General features: G+C 52.4%; 4 non-coding genes and 1 pseudogene across 4 annotated transcripts; all 5 read left to right on the top strand.

Annotated features, from left to right (window-relative positions):
- The first annotated feature begins 551 nt into the window (after positions 1 to 551).
- LOC115895956 lies at positions 552 to 670 on the top strand. Its single transcript, XR_004056006.1, has one exon. It is a non-coding gene; the product is annotated as a 5S ribosomal RNA (ribosomal RNA).
- A 2869-nt stretch (positions 671 to 3539) lies between these two features.
- On the top strand, positions 3540 to 3658 carry LOC115895963. Its single transcript, XR_004056011.1, has one exon. It is a non-coding gene; the product is annotated as a 5S ribosomal RNA (ribosomal RNA).
- Positions 3659 to 7203: 3545 nt separating this feature from the next.
- On the top strand, positions 7204 to 7322 carry LOC115895957. The gene has a single exon (XR_004056007.1). It is a non-coding gene; the product is annotated as a 5S ribosomal RNA (ribosomal RNA).
- Positions 7323 to 10111: 2789 nt separating this feature from the next.
- Positions 10112 to 10224, top strand: LOC115895958 (annotated as a pseudogene).
- Positions 10225 to 19399: 9175 nt separating this feature from the next.
- On the top strand, positions 19400 to 19518 carry LOC115895962. Its single transcript, XR_004056010.1, has one exon. It is a non-coding gene; the product is annotated as a 5S ribosomal RNA (ribosomal RNA).
- The last annotated feature ends 1394 nt before the right edge of the window (positions 19519 to 20912 follow it).

Genomic DNA, 20912 nt, shown 5'->3' with positions numbered 1-20912 from the left:
AGCGTTAGCCACCACCCAGGCCAGTGCCCCTCTGAATACTATCATATCGGCAAATAAATTTCAGCATATAAATTTTGGGGGACATTCAGACCATAGCAGTGTGTTCTTTACTTTCCAGAAAGAAAAAGGGTCAGTTTATCAGTTTTACTTCTATTATTGATTTTTAAGTCTATTTTGTTGTGGTCAGAGAAGATACTTGATACGCTGTTCGCCCTTCGCCAGCCTTGACGGCTCCGGGTGGGGGGGCAAGAGGGGGCCTCGCAGGGGCTCCCCGGCGGCCAGGGATCCAAAAGAATACCTCCGCGACAGGGCGGAGGACCGGACGGGGTCCCAGGATCGTGGGCCCTGGGCCCTGACGCCTCGGAGCACTCCCTGTTCCGAGCGGGCCCGACGTGGTGGAAGCTCGGGAGCTCGGGAGCCGGGGAAAGGCCGCGGGCGAGCGGTTCGGGGGTCCCGATCGGAGCCCGGCGACCCCGGGCTGGCGCTGCGAGCTGGAAGCCGGCGGGCAGGCCTGGGCCGGGCTCTTGGGGCAGCCAGGCGCCCGTGCTGGCGTCTACGGCCATACCACCCTGAACGCGCCCGATCTCGTCTGATCTCGGAAGCTAAGCAGGGTCGGGCCTGGTTAGTACTTGGATGGGAGACCGCCTGGGAATACCGGGTGCTGTAGGTTTTTGCTTGCTTTCTTGTCTTGCTTGCTTTTTTTCTACCTTCCTTTCTTCCTCTCGCTCCTTCTTCTTTCTTCTTCTTCTTTCTTCTTTCTTTCTTCTTTCTCTCTTTCTTTCTTTCTATCTCTCCCTCTTTCTATCTCGTTCTTCTCTCTTTCTTTTTTCTCTCCTTCTTACTTTCATTCTTTTCTTTTTCTTCCCTTCCTAGCTTTCCTTTCTTTCTTTATCTTTTTTTTTACTCTTGCTTTCTTGCTGTCTTCTGTCTTTCCTTTTTCTTTCTTCCTTCTTACTTTCATTCTTTTTTTCTTACTATTCCTTTCTTTCTTTATCTCTCTTTTTCTTCTGTCTTTCCTTCTTTCTTGCTTTCTTTCTTCCTCTTCTCTTATCTCTTTTTTCCTTCCTACTTTCTTTCTCTCTTTGTTTTCTTTATTTCTTTCCTTCTTTCTCCCTCTTTTCTTGCTCTCTCTCTCTTTCTTTCCTTCTTTTCTTTTTCTTCCCTTGCTATCTTTCTCTTCTTTCTTTCTCTTTCTTTATTCTTTCTTTCTCCTATCTCTCTGTCTCTTTCTCTCTCTTTCTCTTTCTCTCGTTCTTTCCATTTTTCTTGCTTTTCTTTTTTCTCACTTTCTTTTCTTCCTTTCTCTTTCTTTCTTTCTTTCTTTCCTTCTTTCTTTCCTTCTTTCTCTCTTTACTTTTTCTTCCAGACGGAGTCTCGCTCAGTCACCCAGCCTGGAGCGCAGTGGCAAGATCTCGGCTCACTGCAAGCTCCGCCTCCCGGGTTCACGCCATTCTCCTGCCTCAGCCTCCCAAGCGGCTGGGACTACAGGCGCCCGCCACCGCGCCCGGCTCCGGCTCATGTTTTGTAGCTTTAGTAGAGACGGGGTTTCACCGTGTTAGCCAGGCGGGTCTGGATCTCCTGACCTCGTGATCCACCCGCCTCGGCCTCCCAAAGTGCTGGGATTACAGGCGTGATCCACCGCGCCCGGCCTGCTGTAGGCTTTTGTGGCTTCCCCTCTCCCTCCCTTGCCCCTACTATCGCCATGCTTCCCGAACTCCCCGGACTCTGCTCCCCCTTTGTCGCCCGCCTACACCCCCGCCGCAGCCGGGGACCTCCTCCTGGGGGTCCGCCACCAAAGCACCACCGGGCAGCGGCATCCCACCGCTTCCGCCTCGCCGCCGCCCGGCCAGGAGCCCGAGCCCGGCTCCAGCCCTGGAGGGCAGGGGGCCGGAGCCCAAAGGCGCAGGCGCGGGTTCCCTGCCGTTCCCGGTGCCTTCCCGCTCCCGGAACGCCCAGGCGATTCAATCCACTCGTCGGGCGGGCGCCGCCGCAACCTTCCAAACCGGGAGAAGGGGCGGGCAGGGCCAGCGGGTGCCACAGACGCCAGCCAAGACCTCCGCTCCAGAACGCAGGGGCTGCTTTATCCGGGGGAAGGACATTGCTTCGCCAGCCACCAGGAAAACAGTCCCTGGGCACCCGGATTCCCATTGCCACCAACTTCGTGTAAACTCCAGTCCCGAGGACACGCCAGAGACCCAGGCCTCGGGCCCCGTGGGCACGCCCGGTGCCACGGCTCCCGCCAAAAGGGCGGGCGCACTCTGCAAATCAAGGGGCCCACCGCACCGCACCAAGAGCACAGGGAGGTGCCAACACAGGAAGGAGCCTACGAAACCCACCCCCAAAGCAAGCCATTAATCCAAGACAAAACCCGTCTCAGCGCTCCGTTGCTCCTCTCGCATGGACGGCCTGGCCACCCTGTTCTGGCCCAGCCCAAGTCCCCTCCACCCTATCCCGGCCTGTTCAAAAGGGCCCTGCCTACCGGAGCACGGGCGCTCCCTCTCCAAGGCTCTATCGCTCTCGCTCTCTAGCTCCCTGCCCCTCTCTCTTCTGGGTTTGCCCCTGCACCTCGCGCTACTTCTGTCGCCTTTCCTCTCTCTCTCTCTCTCTCTCCTCTCTCTCTCTCTCTCTCTCTCTCTCTCTCTCTCTGTCTCTCTCTGTCTCTCTGTCCCTCTCTCTGTCTCTGCCTCTCTCTGTCTCTTTACCTCTCCACCTCCCCTGTCTCTCTCGATCGCTGTCTCTCTCCCTCCCTGGGTTTCAATCTCTCCATCTATCCCTTCCTTGCTCTCCTTCAAGCCGTTTGTGTGTGCATGCATGTGTGTGTCTGTGTGTGTGTGTGTGTGTGTGTCTGTGCGTGTGTGCGTGCGCGTGTGTGTCTGTGTGTGTGTGTGCGCGCGCGCGCGCGCGAGTGTGTGAGCGCGCGCGCGTGTGTGGGTTCCCGCGCGCGAGCGACCGGGTATGTCTGTGTGTGGGGCTGTGGATTTGCTCCTGGTGGTGGTGGGGTGTTTCTGGGTTTCTCTCAGCCCCTCTCGCCCGGGATCAGGCTGCCGGCTCTAGTGCCAACCCGGGGCAAAGCAGGGCCATCCCCCCACACCCCAGCCCCCACGGGCTCTTGCCCACCGGCCGGGTCTTGGTCGGGACAAGCGACCGTGGTGGGGGCGTTGTGAGAAAAAGGCCACGCGCGGCTGGGCCGGCTGTTCGCCCTTGGCCAGCCCTGACGGCTCTGGGTGGGTGGGGCCAGAGGGGGCCTCGCAGCAGCTCCCCAGCGGCCAGGGATCCAAAAGAATCCCTCTGCGACAGGGCGGAGGACCGGACGGGGTCCCAGGATCGTGGGCCCTGGGCCCTGACGCCTCGGAGCACTCCCTGTTCCGAGCGGCCCGACGTAGTGGAAGCTCGGGAGCTCCGGAGCCGTGGGAAGGCCGTGGGCGAGCGGCTCGGGGATCCCGATTGGAGCCCGGCGACCCCGGGCTGGCGGTGCCGGCTGGAAGCCGGCGGGCAGGGCTGGGCCGGGCTCTTGGGGGCAGCCAGGCGCCTGTGCCGGCGTCTACGGCCATACCACCCTGAACGCGCCCGATCTCGTCTGATCTCGGAAGCTAAGCAGGGTCGGGCCTGGTTAGTACTTGGATGGGAGACCGCCTGGGAATACCGGGTGCTGTAGGCTTTTTCGCTTGCTTTCTTGTCTTTCTTTCTTTTCTACCTTCCTTTCTTCCCTTCTCTCACACTCTTCTCTTCTTCTTCTTTCCTATTTCTTCGTTCCTTCTTTCTTCTCTCTTTCTTTTCTTTTCTTCTTTCTTTTACTTCTTTCCTTCTTTCTTCTTCTCCATCTCGCTCTTTCTCTTTCTTTGTTCCTTCTTACTTACTTTTTCTTTTTCCCTTGCTATTTCCTTTCTTCTTTAGCTCTCTTTCTTCTTTCTCTTTCCTTCTTTCTTTATATCTCTCTCTACCTCTTTCTATCTCGCTCTTCTCCTCTCTTTCTTTCTTCCTTCTTACTCATTTTTTCTTTTCTTCCCTTGCTATCTTTCCTTTCTCCCTTTATTTCTTCATTCTTTTTTTTCTTTCGTGTGTCTTTCCTTCTTTCTTTCTTTTCCTCTCGTTCTCTTTCTCTCTTTCCCTTTCCTCCTTTCCTTTTTCTTTCTTCCTCTCCCTCTTTCTTTCTCACTCTTTCTCTCTCTCTTCTTTCCTTCTTTCTTTCATCTTTTCTTTTTCTTCTTCCTGTTCTTTTCTTGTCTTCTTTCTTTCTTTTCTTTCTTCCTTCTTTCTTTCTTTCTCCTGTCTCTCTGTCTTTTTCTTTCTCTCTCTTTATCTTTCTTTATTTCATTCTTTCCTTTCCTCTACTTTTCTTTCTTTCTCACTTTCTTCCTTTCTCTTTCTTTTCTTCTTTCTTCTGTCTTTGCCTCTTCCTTCCTTCCTTCCTTCCTTCCTTCCTCCTTCCTTCCTTCCTTCCTTCCGTCCTTTCTGTCTGTCTTTCTTTCTGTCTTTCTTTTTTACCTTTTTCTTCTAGACAGAGTCTCGCTCTCTCACCCAGCCTGGAGTGCAGTGGCAAGATCTCGGCTCACTGAAAGCTCCGCCTCCCGGGGTCACGCCGTTCTCCTTCCTCAGCCTCCTGAGTAGCTGGGATTACAGGCATGCACCATCACACCTGGCTAATACTGTATTTTCAGTAGAGACGGGTTTTCTCCATGTTGGTTAGTTTGGTCTGGAACTCCCAACCTCTGGTGATCCACCCACCTTCCCAAAGTGCTAGGATACCCAAAGTGCTAGGATGAAAGGCGTGAGTCACCAGCGCCCGGTCAGACTAGGGGTTTTAGTTTTAGGCTTCTGCTTGGCTTTCCCTTTTCTGTGATGCATTTCACCTCACAGTCCTAGGATATGGTGAGGATTTTTATACATCGATCTTCATATGGGATATTCTTCTACAGTTTTCTCTTGTAAAATCTTTGTCTTGCTTTGGTATCAGGGCAATTGCAGCCTCATAGAAAGGGTTAGGGAGTACTCCCTCCTCTTCCAGTTTTTCAGAGGATTAGGAAAGATTACTATCAGTTCTCTAAATATTTGATAGAGAAGTCAAGGCCAAGGCTTTCAGCCTCCCAAGTCGCTGGGATTACAGGCGGCCTGCCACCACAACCGGCTAATTTTGTCTTTTCAGCAGAGACAGGGTTTCTCCACGTTGTTCGGGCTAGTCTCGAACTCCTGACCTCAGGTGATTCGCTCACCTCAGCCTCCCAAAGTGCTGGGATTACAGGCACTAACCACGACGCCCGGCTTTCTTTTGGTTTTCTGAAGGTAAGCATTTCCCGCTATAAATTTCCCTGTTAGCACTGCTTTTACTGCATCCCAAAGTTGTGCTATGCTGTGTTTTCATCTTCATTCATGTCTGAGTACAGCTGAGCCTTGAACAACATGGATTTGAACTGCAAGGGTGCACTTATACAGGAATTGTTTTCAATAAATACAGTAGGTCCTCTGACTTCCTTAATTCTGCTTCTGTAACCAAAGGCAGATTGAAAAGACAGTATTCACAGAGCGCAAAACCTGAGGACACAGCGGCCTAACTTTTTTAATGCCCAGGTTTTACAGGGCCAACTGCAACACTTGACTCTGTGTGGATGTTGGCCTACTTATGGGGCCTGGAACCAATCCCCTGTGGATACTGACACCCAACTGTATTTTCTGATTTCTCTTGTGGTTTCTTCTTTTAACCCATTGGTTGTTTAAGAAAATATCTTAATCTCGTTCAAATATCTGAGGCTGGGTAATTTATAAAAAACAGACATTTATTCTCTCAGTTCTAAAGGCTGGGGTGTCCAAGATCAAGTCATCAGCCCATTCAGTGTCTAACGAGGGCCCAGTCTCTCCTTCCCAGATGACACAATGTTGCTTCATCTTTCAGAGGGGAAGAACATTGTGTCCCCCACACGGAGGAGACGGAGGGAATGAAGCCACTCAAGTCCTTTTCTAAGGGCTCTAATTTCATCCATAAGGACTTCTATCCTCATGAGATAATCGCCTCCTAAAGAACCCACCTCTTTACCCTTTTATTTATTTATTTATCCATTTATTTGAGACAGGGTCTCATTCTATTGCCCCTTCTGCAGTGCAGTAGCCTGTAGCCTGATCATGGCTGACGGCAGCCTTGACCTCCCAGGCTCAACCAGTCCTCCTGCTTCAGCCTCCTGAGTAGCTGGGACTACAGGCCTGCACCAGCACGCCCACCTAATTTTGTATTTTTTGTAGAGACAAGGTTTTGCCATTTTGCCCTGGCTGGTCTTGAACTCCTGGGCTCGAACAATCTGACTGCCTTTCCCTTCCAAAGTGCTGGGATTACAGCGTTAGCCACCACCCCAGGCCAGTGCCCACCTCTGAATACTATCATATCGGCAAATAAATTTCAGCATATAAATTTTGGGGGACGGCCGGGCGCGGTGGCTCAAGCCTGTAATCCCAGCACTTTGGGAGGCCGAGACGGGCGGATCACGAGGTCAGGAGTTCGAGACCATCCTGGCTAACACGGTGAAACCCTGTCTCTACTAAAAAAATACAAAAAAAGCTAGCCGGGCGAGGTGGCTGGCGCCTGTAGTCCCAGCTACTCGGGAGGCTGAGGCAGGAGAATGGCGTAAACCCGGGAGGCGGAGCTTGCCGTGAGCTGAGATCCGGCCAATGCAACTCCAGCCTGTGGCGACAGAGCGAGACTCCGTCTCAAAAAAAAAAAAAAAAAAAAAAAAAAAAAATTTTGGGGGACATTCAGACCATAGCAGTGTGTTCTTTACTTTCCAGAAAGAAAAAGGGTCAGTTTATCAGTTTACTTCTATTATTGATTTTAAGGTCTATTTTGTTGTGGTCAGAGAAGATACTTGATACGCTGTTCGCCCTTCGCCAGCCTTGACGGCTCCGGGTGGGGGGGCAAGAGGGGGCCTCGCAGGGGCTCCCCGGCGGCCAGGGATCCAAAAGAATACCTCCGCGACAGGGCGGAGGACCGGACGGGGTCCCAGGATCGTGGGCCCTGGGCCCTGACGCCTCGGAGCACTCCCTGTTCCGAGCGGGCCCGACGTGGTGGAAGCTCGGGAGCTCGGGAGCCGGGGAAAGGCCGCGGGCGAGCGGTTCGGGGGTCCCGATCGGAGCCCGGCGACCCCGGGCTGGCGCTGCGAGCTGGAAGCCGGCGGGCAGGCCTGGGCCGGGCTCTTGGGGCAGCCAGGCGCCCGTGCTGGCGTCTACGGCCATACCACCTGAACGCGCCCGATCTCTTCTGATCTCGTGAAGCTAAGCAGGGTCGGGCCTGGTTAGTACTTGGATGGGAGACCGCCTGGGAATACCGGGTGCTGTAGGCTTTTTGCTTGCTTGTCTTGCTTGCTTCTTTTCTTTTTTTTCTTCGCTCTCTTCTTCTTTTTTTTCTTTCTTTTTTTTTCTTTCTCTCTTTTTTTCTTTTCTTTATCACTTTCTTTCTATCTCGTTTTTCTCTCTCTTCTTTTTTTCTCTCCTTCTTACTTTCATTCTTTTTTTTTCTTCCCTTCCTAGCTTTCCTTTCTTTATTTATCTTTCTTTCTTACTGTCTTGCTTTCTTGCTGTCTTCTGTCTTCTTTTTCTTTCCTTTTACTTTCATTCTTTTCTTTTTCTTCCCTTACTATCTTTCCTTTCTTTCTTTATCTCTCTCTTTCTTCTGTCTTTCCTTCTTTCTTGCTTTCTTTTTCTCTCTCTTATCTCTTTTTTCCTTCCTACTTTCTTTCTCTCTTTGTTTTCTTTATTTCTTTCCTTCTTTCTCACTTTTCCCCCCCCCCCTTTTTTCTTCTTGCTCTCTCTCTCCTTCTCTTCTTTCCTCTTTCTTTTTCTTCCCTTGCTATCTTTCTTCTTTCTTCTCTTTCTTATTCTTTCTTCTCTATCTCTCTGTCTCTTTCTCTCTCTTTCTCTTTCTCTCGTTCTTTCCATTTTTGCTTTTCTTTTTTCTCACTTTCTTCTTCTTTCTCTTTCTTTCTTCTTTCTTTCCTTCTTTCTTTCCTTCTTTCTCTCTTTACTTTTTCTTCCAGACGGAGTCTCGCTCAGTCACCCAGCCTGGAGCGCAGTGGCAAGATCTCGGCTCACTGCAAGCTCCGCTCCCGGGTTCACGCCATTCTGCCTCAGCCTCCCAAGCGGCTGGGACTACAGGCGCCCGCCACCGCGCCCGGCTCCGGCTCATGTTTTGTAGCTTTAGTAGAGACGGGGTTTCACCGTGTTAGCCAGGGGGTCTGGATCTCCTGACCTCGTGATCCACCCGCCTCGGCCTCCCAAAGTGCTGGGATACAGGCGTGATCCACCGCGCCCGCCTGCTGGAGTTTTGTGGCTTCCCCTCTCCCTCCCTTGCCCCTACTATCGCCATGCTTCCCGAACTCCCCGGACTCTGCTCCCCCTTTGTCGCCGCCTACCCCCGCCGCAGCCGGGGACCTCCTCCTGGGAGTCCGCCACCAAAGCACCACCGGGCAGCGGCATCCCACCGCTTCCGCCTCGCCGCGCCGGCAGGAGCCCGAGCCCGGCTCCAGCCCTGGAGGGCAGGGGGCCGGAGCCCCAAGGCGCAGGCGCGGGTTCCCCGCCGTTTCGGCCTCCTCCCGCCCCCACGCGAACCCAGGCGATTAATCCACTCGTCGGGCGGCGCGCCGCCACCTTCCAAACCGGGGGAAGGGGGGCAGGGGCAGCGGGTGCCACACACGCCAGCCAACACCTCCGCTCCAGTAGGCAGGGGCTGCTTTATCCGGGGGAAGGACATTGCTATGCCAGCCACCAGGAAAACAGTCCCTGGGCACCGGATTCCCATGCCACCAACTTCGTGTAAACTCCAGTCCCGAGGACACGCCAGAGACCCAGGCCTCGGGCCCCGTGGGCACGCCCGGTGCCACGGCCCGCCAAAAGGGCGGGCGCACTCTGCAAATCAAGGGGCCACCGCACCGCACCAAGAGCACAGGGAGGTGCCAACACAGGAAGGAGCCTACGAAACCACCCCCAAAGCAAGCCATTAATCCGAACAAAACCCGTCTCAGCGCTCCGTTGCTCCTCCGCATGGACGGCCTGGCGCACCCTGTTCTGGCCCAGCCCAAGTCCCCTCACACCTATCCCGGCCTGTTCAAAAGGGCCCTGCCTACCGGAGCAGGCGCTCCCTCTCAAGGCTCTATCGCTCTCGCTCTCTAGCTCCCTGCCCCTCTCTCTTTTGGGTTTTGCCCCTGCACCTCGCGCTACTTTGTCGCCTTTCTCTCTCTCTCTCTCTCTCTCTCTCTCTCTCTCTCTTCTCTCTCTTCTGTCTCTCTCTGTCTCTTGTCCCTCTCTCTGTCTCTGCTTTCGTCTCTTACCTCTCCACCTCCCTGTCTCTCGATCGCTGTCTCTCTCCCTCCCTGGGTTTCAATCTCTCATCTATCCCTTCCTTGCTCTCCTCAAGCCGTTTGTGTGTGCATGCATGTGTGTGTCTGTGTGTGTGTGTGTGTGTGTCTGTGCGTGTGTGGTGCGCGTGTGTGTGCTGGTGTGTGTGTGCGCGCGCCGCGCGCGAGTGTGTGTGAGCGCGCGCGCGTGTGTGTGGTTTCCGCGCGCGAGCGCACCGGGTATGTCTGTGTGTGGGTGTGGATTTGTCCTGGTGGTGGTGGGTGTTTCTGGGTTTCTCTCAGCCCCTCTCGCCCGGGATCAGGCTGCCGGCTCTAGTGCCAACCGGGCAAGCAGGGCCATCCCCCACACCCCAGCCCCCAGGGCTCTTGCCCACCGGCCGGGTCTTGGTCGGGACAAGCGACCGTGGTGGGGGGGTTGTGAGAAAAAGGCCACGCGCGGCTGGGCCGGCTGTTCGCCCTTGGCCAGCCCTGACGGCTCGGGTGGGTGGGGCCAGAGGGGGCCTCGCAGCAGCTCCCCAGCGGCCAGGGATCCAAAGAATCCCTCTGCGACAGGGCGGAGGACCGGACGGGGTCCAGGATCGTGGGCCCTGGGCCTGACGCCTCGGAGCACTCCTGTTCCGAGCGGCCCGACGTAGTGGAAGCTCGGGAGCTCCGGAGCCGTGGGAAGGCCGTGGGCGAGCGGCTCGGGGATCCCGATTGGAGCCGGCGACCCCGGCTGGCGGTGCCGGTGGAGCGGCGGGCAGGGCGGGCGGCTCTGGGGCGCCAGGGCCTGTGCCGGCGTCTACGGCCATACCACCTGAACGCGCCCGATCTCGTCTGATCTCGGAAGCTAAGCAGGTCGGGCTGGTTGTACTTGGATGGGAGACGCCTGGGAATACGGGTGCTGTAGGCTTTCGCTTGCGTTGTCTTCTTTCTTTCGACCTTCCTTTCGTCCTTCTCTCACTCTCTTCTTTTTTTCTTTTCTTTTTCTTTTCTCTTTTCTTCTTTTCTATTCTTCTCCCTTTGCTCTTTCATTTTTTCCTTCTTTTTCTTTTTCTTTATTTCACTTTTTCTTCCTTGCTATCTTTCCCTATTTCTCTACGTCTATCAGTTTTCTTTATTCTTCCTTCTTTCGTTATCTCTTCTCACTATTTATCCCGCTCTTTCTTCTCTCTTTCTTTCTTTCCTTACTTCCATTTTTCTTTTTCTTCCCTGCTATCTTCTTTCCCTTTATCTTCTCATTCTTTTTCGTGTGTCTTCCTTCTTCTTCTGCTTCCTCTCGTCTCTCTTCTCCTCTTTCCCCTCCCTCCTTTCTTTCTTTCTCTCCCTTTCTTTCTCACTCTTTCTCTCTCTCTTTTCTTCTTTCTTCATCTCTTTCTTTTCTTCTTCTTCTTTTTCTTTCTTTCTTCTTTCTTCTTTCTTCTTTCTTCTTTCTCCTGTCTCTCTGTCTTTTTTTCTCTCTCTTTATCTTTCTTTATTTCATCTTCCTTTCCTTTACTTTTCTTTCTTTCTCACTTTCTTCCTTTCTCTTTCTTTTCTTCTTCTTGTCTTCCTTCCTTCCTTCCTTCCTTCCTTCCTTCCTTCCGTCCTTTCTGTCTGTCTTTCTTTCTGTCTTTCTTTTTACCTTTTTCTTCTAGACGAGTCTCGCTCTCTCACCCAGCCTGGAGTGCAGTGGCAAGATCTCGGCTCACTGAAAGCTCCGCCTCCCGGGGTCACGCCGTTCTCCTTCCTCAGCCTCCTGAGTAGCTGGGATTACAGGCATGCACCATCACACCTGGCTAATACTGTATTTTCAGTAGAGACGGGTTTTCTCCATGTTGGTTAGTTTGGTCTGGAACTCCCACACTCTGGTGATCCACCCACCTTCCAAAGTGCTGGATACCCAAAGTGCTAGGATAAGGCGTGAGTCACCAGCGCCGGTCAGACTAGGGTTTAGTTTTAGGCTTCTGCTTGGCTTTCCTTTCTGTGATGCTTTCACCTCACAGTCCTAGGATTGGTGAGGATTTTTTAACATCGATCTTCATATGGGATATTTTCTCAGTTTCTCTTGTCATTTGTTCTTTGGTTCAGGGCCTATGCAGCTCTGAAGGGGGATGTCCCTCCTCTTCCAGTTTTTCAGAGGATTAGGAAGATACTCATTACTCTAAATCTAATTGATAGAGAGTCAAGGCAAGGCTTCTGCCCTCCAGTCGCGGGATTACAGGGCCTGCACCAACCGGTAATTTGTCCTCTTTCAGCAGAGCAGGGTTCTTCACGTTTGTCGGGTAGTCTCGAACTTGACTCAGGTGGATGTCGTCACTCATGACAGTACGAGTCTAAGGCTGGATTACAGGCACTAACACGACGCCCGGCTTTTTTGGTTTTCTGAAGGTAGAATTCCCGCTATAAATTTCCCTGTTAGCACTGCTTTTACTGCTCCCAAAGTTGTGCTATGCTGTGTTTTCATCTTCATTCATGTCTGAGTACAGCTGAGCCTTGAACAACATGGATTTGAATGCAAGGGTGCACTTATACAGGAATTGTTTTCAATAAATACAGTAGGTCCTCTGACTTCCTTAATTCTGCTTCTGTAACCAAAGGCAGATTGAAAAGACAGTATTCACAGAGCGCCAAACCTGAGGACACAGCGGCCCTAATTTAATGCCCAGGTTTTACAGGGCCACCACGAACACTTGACTCTGTGTGGATGTTGGCCTACTTATGGGGTCCTGGAACCAATCCCCTGTGGATACTGACACCCAACTGTATTTTCTGATTTCTCTTGTGGTTTCTTCTTTAACCCATTGGTTGTTTAAGAAAATATCTTAATCCGTTCAAATATCTGAGGCTGGGTAATTTAAAAAACAGACATTTATTTCTCTCAGTTCTAAAGGCTGGGGTGTCCAAGATCAAGTCATCAGCCCATTCAGTGTCTAACGAGGGCCCAGTCTCTCCTTCCCAGATGACACAATGTTGCTTCATCTTTCAGAGGGGAAGAACATTGTGTCCCCACCGGAGGAGACGGAGGGAATGAAGCCACTCAAGTCCTTTTCTAAGGGCTCTAATTTCATCCATAAGGACTTCTATCCTCATGAGATAATCGCCTCCTAAAGAACCCACTCTTTACCCTTTTATTTATTTATTTATCCATTTATTTGAGACAGGGTCTCATTCTATTGCCCCTTCTGCAGTGCAGTAGCCTGTAGCCTGATCATGGCTGACGGCAGCCTTGACCTCCCAGGCTCAACCAGTCCTCCTGCTTCAGCCTCTGAGTAGCTGGGACTACAGGCCTGCACCAGCACGCCACCTAATTTTGTATTTTTGTTAGAGGCAAGGTTTTGCCATTTTGCCCTGGCTGGTCTTGAACTCCTGGGCTCGAACAATCTGACTGCCTTTCCCTTCCAAAGTGCTGGGATTACAGCGTTAGCCACCACCCCAGGCCAGTGCCCACCTCTGAATACATCATATCGGCAAATAAATTTCAGCATATAATTTTGGGGGACATTCAGACCATAGCAGTGTGTTCTTTACTTTCCAGAAAGAAAAAGGTCAGTTTATCAGTTTTACTTCTATTATTGATTTTTAAGTCTATTTTGTTGTGGTCAGAGAAGATACTTGATACGCTGTTCGCCCTCGCCAGCCTTGACGGCTCCGGGTGGGGGGGCAAGAGGGGGCCTCGCAGGGGCTCCCCGGCGGCCAGGGATCCAAAAGATACCTCCGCGACAGGGCGGAGGACCGGACGGGGTCCCAGGATCGTGGGCCCTGGGCCCCGCTCGGAGCACTCCCTGTTCGAGCGGGCCCGACGTGGTGGAAGCTCGGGAGCTCGGGAGCCGGGGAAAGGCGCGGGCGAGCGGTTCGGGGGTCCCGATCGGAGCCGGCGACCCCGGGCTGGCGCTGCGAGCTGGAAGCCGGCGGGCAGGCCGGGCCGGGCTCTTGGGGCAGCAGGCGCCCGTGGTGGGTCTACGGCCATACACCTGAACGCGCCCGATTCGTCTGACTCGGAAGCAAGCAGGGTCGGCTGGTTATACGGATGGAGACCGCCTGGAATACCGGGTGCGGGAGGCTTTTTGCTTGTTTTGTCTTGCTTGCTCTTTCTACCTCCTTTGCCTTCTAGCTATTCCTTTCCGTCTGCATCTTTCTTATTTTCTTCTTCTTTCACTATCACTATCTTCATACCTTTATGTAGCTTCTATCTTCTTTTCCTCATCATCTTCATTTTTCTTTTCCCTCTAGCTTCTTCTTCTTATCTTATCGCTTACTTCTTCTATCTTATTCTTGCCTTTCTCTCATACTCACTTCTTTCTTCCACTACTATCTTTCTTTCTTTTTATTATCTTCTTCTCTTCTCATCTGCTTGCTATATCCTCTCTCTATTTTTTTCCTCCAACTTATTCCTCTTGTTTATGATTTCTTTCCTCTTTCTCCCTATTCTTCGTGCTCTCTCTCTCTCTATACTTCCTCTTTCTTTTTCTTCCTTGCTATCTTCTCTTTCTTTCTTCTCTTCTATCTTTCTTTCTTCTCTTGCTTTTCTCTTCTTCTCTTTCCTCGTTTTCCATTTTTCTGCTTTCTTTTTCTCACTTTCTTTCTTTTCTTTCTTCTTCTTTCTTTCCTTCTCTTCCTTCTTTCTCTCTTTACTTTTCTTCCAGACGGAGTCTCGCTCAGTCACCCAGCCTGGAGCGCAGTGGCAAGATCTCGGCTCACTGCAAGCTCCGCCTCCCGGGTTCACGCCATTCTCCTGCCTCAGCCTCCCAAGCGGCTGGGACTACAGGCGCCCGCCACCGCGCCCGGCTCGGCTCATGTTTTGTAGCTTTAGTAGAGACGGGGTTTCACCGTGTTAGCCAGGGGGTCTGGATCTCCTGACCTCGTGATCCACCGCCTCGGCCTCCCAAAGTGCTGGGATTACAGGCGTGATCCACGCGCCCCGGCCTGCTGTAGGCTTTTGTGGCTTCCCCTCTCCCTCCCTTGCCCCTACTATCGCCATGCTTCCCGAACTCCCCGGACTCTGCTCCCCCTTGTCGCCCGCCTACAACCCCGCCGCAGCCGGGGACCTCTCCTGGGGGTCCGCCACCAAAGCACCACGGGCAGCGGCATCCCACCGCTTCCGCCTCGCCGCCGCCCGGCCAGGAGCCCGAGCCCGGCTCCAGCCCTGGAGGGCAGGGGGCCGGACCCCAAAGGCGCAGGCGCGGGTTCCTGCCGTCCAGGTGGCCTTCCCGTTACCGGAACACCCAGGCGATTCAATCCACCCATCGGGTGCCGCCACAACCTTCCAAACCGGGGGAAGGGGCGGGCAGGGGCAGCGGGTGCCACATACGCCAGCCAAGACCTCCGCTCCAGAACGCAGGGGCTGCTTTATCCGGGGGAAGGACATTGCTTCGCCAGCCACCAGGAAAACAGTCCCTGGGCACCCGGATTCCCATTGCCACCAACTTCGTGTAAACTCCAGTCCCGAGGACACGCCAGAGACCCAGGCCTCGGGCCCCGTGGGCACGCCCGGTGCCACGGCTCCCGCCAAAAGGGCGGGCGCACTCTGCAAATCAAGGGGCCCACCGCACCGCACCAAGAGCACAGGGAGGTGCCAACACAGGAAGGAGCCTACGAAACCCACCCCCAAAGCAAGCCATTAATCCAAGACAAAACCCGTCTCAGCGCTCCGTTGCTCCTCTCGCATGGACGGCCTGGCCACCCTGTTCTGGCCCAGCCCAAGTCCCCTCCACCCTATCCCGGCCTGTTCAAAAGGGCCCTGCCTACCGGAGCAGGGCGCTCCCTCTCCAAGGCTCTATCGCTCTCGCTCTCTAGCTCCCTGCCCCTCTCTCTTCTGGGTTTGCCCCTGCACCTCGCGCTACTTCTGTCGCCTTTCCTCTCTCTCTCTCTCTCTCTCTCTCTCTCTCTCTCTCTCTCTCTCTCTCTCTCTCTCTCTGTCTCTCTGTCTCTCTGTCCCTCTCTCTGTCTCTGCCTCTCTCTGTCTCTTTACCTCTCCACCTCCCCTGTCTCTCTCGATCGCTGTCTCTCTCCCTCCCTGGGTTTCAATCTCTCCATCTATCCCTTCCTTGCTCTCCTTCAAGCCGTTTGTGTGTGCATGCATGTGTGTGTCTGTGTGTGTGTGTGTGTGTGTGTCTGTGCGTGTGTGCGTGCGCGTGTGTGTCTGTGTGTGTGTGTGCGCGCGCGCGCGCGCGAGTGTGTGTGTGTGTGTCTGTGTGTGAGCGCGCGCGCGTGTGTGGGTTCCCGCGCGCGAGCGACCGGGTATGTCTGTGTGTGGGGCTGTGGATTTGCTCCTGGTGGTGGTGGGGTGTTTCTGGGTTTCTCTCAGCCCCTCTCGCCCGGGATCAGGCTGCCGGCTCTAGTGCCAACCCGGGGCAAAGCAGGGCCATCCCCCCACACCCCAGCCCCCACGGGCTCTTGCCCACCGGCCGGGTCTTGGTCGGGACAAGCGACCGTGGTGGGGGCGTTGTGAGAAAAAGGCCACGCGCGGCTGGGCCGGCTGTTCGCCCTTGGCCAGCCCTGACGGCTCTGGGTGGGTGGGGCCAGAGGGGGCCTCGCAGCAGCTCCCCAGCGGCCAGGGATCCAAAAGAATCCCTCTGCGACAGGGCGGAGGACCGGACGGGGTCCCAGGATCGTGGGCCCTGGGCCCTGACGCCTCGGAGCACTCCCTGTTCCGAGCGGCCCGACGTAGTGGAAGCTCGGGAGCTCCGGAGCCGTGGGAAGGCCGTGGGCGAGCGGCTCGGGGATCCCGATTGGAGCCCGGCGACCCCGGGCTGCGGTGCCGGTGGAAGCGGCGGGCAGGGATGGGCCGGGTCTTGGGGGAAGCCAGGCGATGTGCCGGCGTATACGGCATACCACCTGAACGCGCACGATCTCGTCTGATCTACGGAAGATAAGAAGGGTCGGGAATGGTTAGTACTTGGATGGGAGACCGCTGGGAATACCGGGTGTGTAGGCTTTTTCGCTGTTCTTGTCTTTCTTTATTTTTCTTATTTCTTCTCTCTACATATTATTTCTTTTTCTTCTATTTTTATTCATTTTATTATATCTTTCTTTCTTTTATTTTATTTTTTAATTTTATATATATAAATCTAGATATTTTATTTCTTTAGTTACTTCTTACTTAAATCTTTATTTCTTAATTGCTATATTCTTATTTCTTTAGCTCTTATTTCTTTTATTTTTCTTATATATATATCTCTCTATTTATATAGATATTTATATATATCTTTATTTATTTCATTTTAATAAATTTTTTTTATCTTGCTATTTCTTTCTCCCTTTATCTTTCATTCTTTTTCTTTCTTTCGTGTGTCTTTCCTTCTTTCTTTCTTTCTTCCTCTCTGTCTCTCTTTCTCTCTTTCCTTCCTCCTTTCCTTCTTTCTTTCTCTCTCCCTCTTTCTTTCTCACTCTTTCTCTCTCTCTTTCTTTCCTTCTTTCTTTCATTCTTTTCTTTTTCTTCCCTTCCTATCTTTCTTGTCTTTCTTTCTTCTTTCTTTCTTTCCTTCTTTCTTTCTTTCTCCTGTCTCTCTGTCTTTTTCTTTCTCTCTCTTTATCTTTCTTTATTTCATTCTTTCCTTTCCTCTTACTTTTCTTTCTTTCTCACTTTCTTCCTTTCTCTTTCTTTTCTTCTTTCTTCTGTCTTTGCCTCTTCCTTCCTTCCTTCCTTCCTTCCTTCCTTCCTTCCTTCCTTCCTTCCTTCCGTCCTTTCTGTCTGTCTTTCTTTCTGTCTTTCTTTTTTACCTTTTTCTTCTAGACAGAGTCTCGCTCTCTCACCCAGCCTGGAGTGCAGTGGCAAGATCTCGGCTCACTGAAAGCTCCGCCTCCCGGGGTCACGCCGTTCTCCTTCCTCAGCCTCCTGAGTAGCTGGGATTACAGGCATGCACCATCACACCTGGCTAATACTGTATTTTCAGTAGAGACGGGTTTTCTCCATGTTGGTTAGTTTGGTCTGGAACTCCCAACCTCTGGTGATCCACCCACCTTCCCAAAGTGCTAGGATACCCAAAGTGCTAGGATGAAAGGCGTGAGTCACCAGCGCCCGGTCAGACTAGGGGTTTAGTTTTAGGCTTCTGCTTGGCTTTCCTTTTCTGTGATGCATTTCACCTCACAGTCCTAGGATATGGTGAGGATTTTTATACATCGATCTTCATATGGGATATTCTTCTACAGTTTTCTCTTGTAAAATCTTTGTCTTGCTTTGGTATCAGGGCAATTGTAGCCTCATAGAAAGGGTTAGGGAGTACTCCCTCCTCTTCCAGTTTTTCAGAGGATTAGGAAAGATTACTATCAGTTCTCTAAATATTTGATAGAGAAGTCAAGGCCAAGGCTTTCAGCCTCCCAAGTCGCTGGGATTACAGGCGCCTGCCACCACAACCGGCTAATTTTGTCTTTTCAGCAGAGACAGGGTTTCTCCACGTTGTTCGGGCTAGTCTCGAACTCCTGACCTCAGGTGATTCGCTCACCTCAGCCTCCCAAAGTGCTGGGATTACAGGCACTAACCACGACGCCCGGCTTTCTTTTGGTTTTCTGAAGGTAAGCATTTCCCGCTATAAATTTCCCTGTTAGCACTGCTTTTACTGCATCCCAAAGTTGTGCTATGCTGTGTTTTCATCTTCATTCATGTCTGAGTACAGCTGAGCCTTGAACAACATGGATTTGAACTGCAAGGGTGCACTTATACAGGAATTGTTTTCAATAAATACAGTAGGTCCTCTGACTTCCTTAATTCTGCTTCTGTAACCAAAGGCAGATTGAAAAGACAGTATTCACAGAGCGCAAAACCTGAGGACACAGCGGCCTAACTTTTTTAATGCCCAGGTTTTACAGGGCCAACTGCAACACTTGACTCTGTGTGGATGTTGGCCTACTTATGGGGTCCTGGAACCAATCCCCTGTGGATACTGACACCCAACTGTATTTTCTGATTTCTCTTGTGGTTTCTTCTTTAACCCATTGGTTGTTTAAGAAAATATCTTAATCCGTTCAAATATCTGAGGCTGGGTAATTTATAAAAAACAGACATTTATTTCTCTCAGTTCTAAAGGCTGGGGTGTCCAAGATCAAGTCATCAGCCCATTCAGTGTCTAACGAGGGCCCAGTCTCTCCTTCCCAGATGACACAATGTTGCTTCATCTTTCAGAGGGGAAGAACATTGTGTCCCCACACGGAGGAGACGGAGGGAATGAAGCCACTCAAGTCCTTTTCTAAGGGCTCTAATTTCATCCATAAGGACTTCTATCCTCATGAGATAATCGCCTCCTAAAGAACCCACCTCTTTACCCTTTTATTTATTTATTTATCCATTTATTTGAGACAGGGTCTCATTCTATTGCCCCTTCTGCAGTGCAGTAGCCTGTAGCCTGATCATGGCTGACGGCAGCCTTGACCTCCCAGGCTCAACCAGTCCTCCTGCTTCAGCCTCCTGAGTAGCTGGGACTACAGGCCTGCACCAGCACGCCCACCTAATTTTGTATTTTTTGTAGAGACAAGGTTTTGCCATTTTGCCCTGGCTGGTCTTGAACTCCTGGGCTCGAACAATCTGACTGCCTTTCCCTTCCAAAGTGCTGGGATTACAGCGTTAGCCACCACCCCAGGCCAGTGCCCACCTCTGAATACTATCATATCGGCAAATAAATTTCAGCATATAAATTTTGGGGGACATTCAGACCATAGCAGTGTGTTCTTTACTTTCCAGAAAGAAAAAGGGTCAGTTTATCAGTTTTACTTCTATTATTGATTTTTAAGTCTATTTTGTTGTGGTCAGAGAAGATACTTGATACGCTGTTCGCCCTTCGCCAGCCTTGACGGCTCCGGGTGGGGGGGCAAGAGGGGGCCTCGCAGGGGCTCCCCGGCGGCCAGGGATCCAAAAGAATACCTCCGCGACAGGGCGGAGGACCGGACGGGGTCCCAGGATCGTGGGCCCTGGGCCCTGACGCCTCGGAGCACTCCCTGTTCCGAGCGGGCCCGACGTGGTGGAAGCTCGGGAGCTCGGGAGCCGGGGAAAGGCCGCGGGCGAGCGGTTCGGGGGTCCCGATCGGAGCCCGGCGACCCCGGGCTGGCGCTGCGAGCTGGAAGCCGGCGGGCAGGCCTGGGCCGGGCTCTTGGGGCAGCCAGGCGCCCGTGCTGGCGTCTACGGCCATACCACCCTGAACGCGCCCGATCTCGTCTGATCTCGGAAGCTAAGCAGGGTCGGGCCTGGTTAGTACTTGGATGGGAGACCGCCTGGGAATACCGGGTGCTGTAGGCTTTTTTGCTTGCTTTCTTGTCTTGCTTGCTTTCTTTTCTACCTTCCTTTCTTCCCTTCTCTCGCTCTCCCTTCTTCCTTTCTTTCCTTCTTTCTTTCTTTCTTCTTCTTTCTTTCTCTCTTTCTCTCTTTCTTTCTTTCTATCTCTCCCTCTTTCTATCTCGTTCTTTCTCTCTCTTTCTTTTTTTCTCTCCTTCTTACTTTCATTCTTTTCTTTTTCTTCCCTTCCTAGCTTTCCTTTCTTTCTTTATCTTTCTTTCTTTCTTACTGTCTTGCTTTCTTGCTGTCTTCTGTCTTTCCTTCTTTCTTTCTTTCCTTCTTACTTTCATTCTTTTCTTTTTCTTCCCTTACTATCTTTCCTTTCTTTCTTTATCTCTCTTTCTTTCTTCTGTCTTTCCTTCTTTCTTGCTTTCTTTCTTCCTCTCTCTCTTATCTCTTTTTTCCTTCCTACTTTCTTTCTCTCTTTGTTTTCTTTATTTCTTTCCTTCTTTCTCCCTCTTTCTTTCTTGCTCTCTCTCTCTCTCTTTCTTTCCTTCTTTTCTTTTTCTTCCCTTGCTATCTTTCTCTTCTTTCTTTCTCTTTCTTTATTCTTTCTTTCTCCTATCTCTCTGTCTCTTTCTCTCTCTTTCTCTTTCTCTCGTTCTTTCCATTTTTCTTGCTTTTCTTTTTTCTCACTTTCTTTTCTTCCTTTCTCTTTCTTTCTTTCTTTCTTTCCTTCTTTCTTTCCTTCTTTCTCTCTTTACTTTTTCTTCCAGACGGAGTCTCGCTCAGTCACCCAGCCTGGAGCGCAGTGGCAAGATCTCGGCTCACTGCAAGCTCCGCCTCCCGGGTTCACGCCATTCTCCTGCCTCAGCCTCCCAAGCGGCTGGGACTACAGGCGCCCGCCACCGCGCCCGGCTCCGGCTCATGTTTTGTAGCTTTAGTAGAGACGGGGTTTCACCGTGTTAGCCAGGCGGGTCTGGATCTCCTGACCTCGTGATCCACCCGCCTCGGCCTCCCAAAGTGCTGGGATTACAGGCGTGATCCACCGCGCCCGGCCTGCTGTAGGCTTTTGTGGCTTCCCCTCTCCCTCCCTTGCCCCTACTATCGCCATGCTTCCCGAACTCCCCGGACTCTGCTCCCCCTTTGTCGCCCGCCTACACCCCCGCCGCAGCCGGGGACCTCCTCCTGGGGGTCCGCCACCAAAGCACCACCGGGCAGCGGCATCCCACCGCTTCCGCCTCGCCGCCGCCCGGCCAGGAGCCCGAGCCCGGCTCCAGCCCTGGAGGGCAGGGGGCCGGAGCCCAAAGGCGCAGGCGCGGGTTCCCTGCCGTTCCCGGTGCCTTCCCGCTCCCGGAACGCCCAGGCGATTCAATCCACTCGTCGGGCGGGCGCCGCCGCAACCTTCCAAACCGGGA

This window comes from Rhinopithecus roxellana, unplaced genomic scaffold (genome assembly GCF_007565055.1).
Source record: "Rhinopithecus roxellana isolate Shanxi Qingling unplaced genomic scaffold, ASM756505v1 contig400, whole genome shotgun sequence".
In the NCBI taxonomy this organism is placed as follows: domain Eukaryota; kingdom Metazoa; phylum Chordata; class Mammalia; order Primates; family Cercopithecidae; genus Rhinopithecus; species Rhinopithecus roxellana.
The sequence above is the reverse complement of the archived record's forward strand: the minus strand, read 5'-3'. Positions and strand labels throughout refer to the sequence as shown.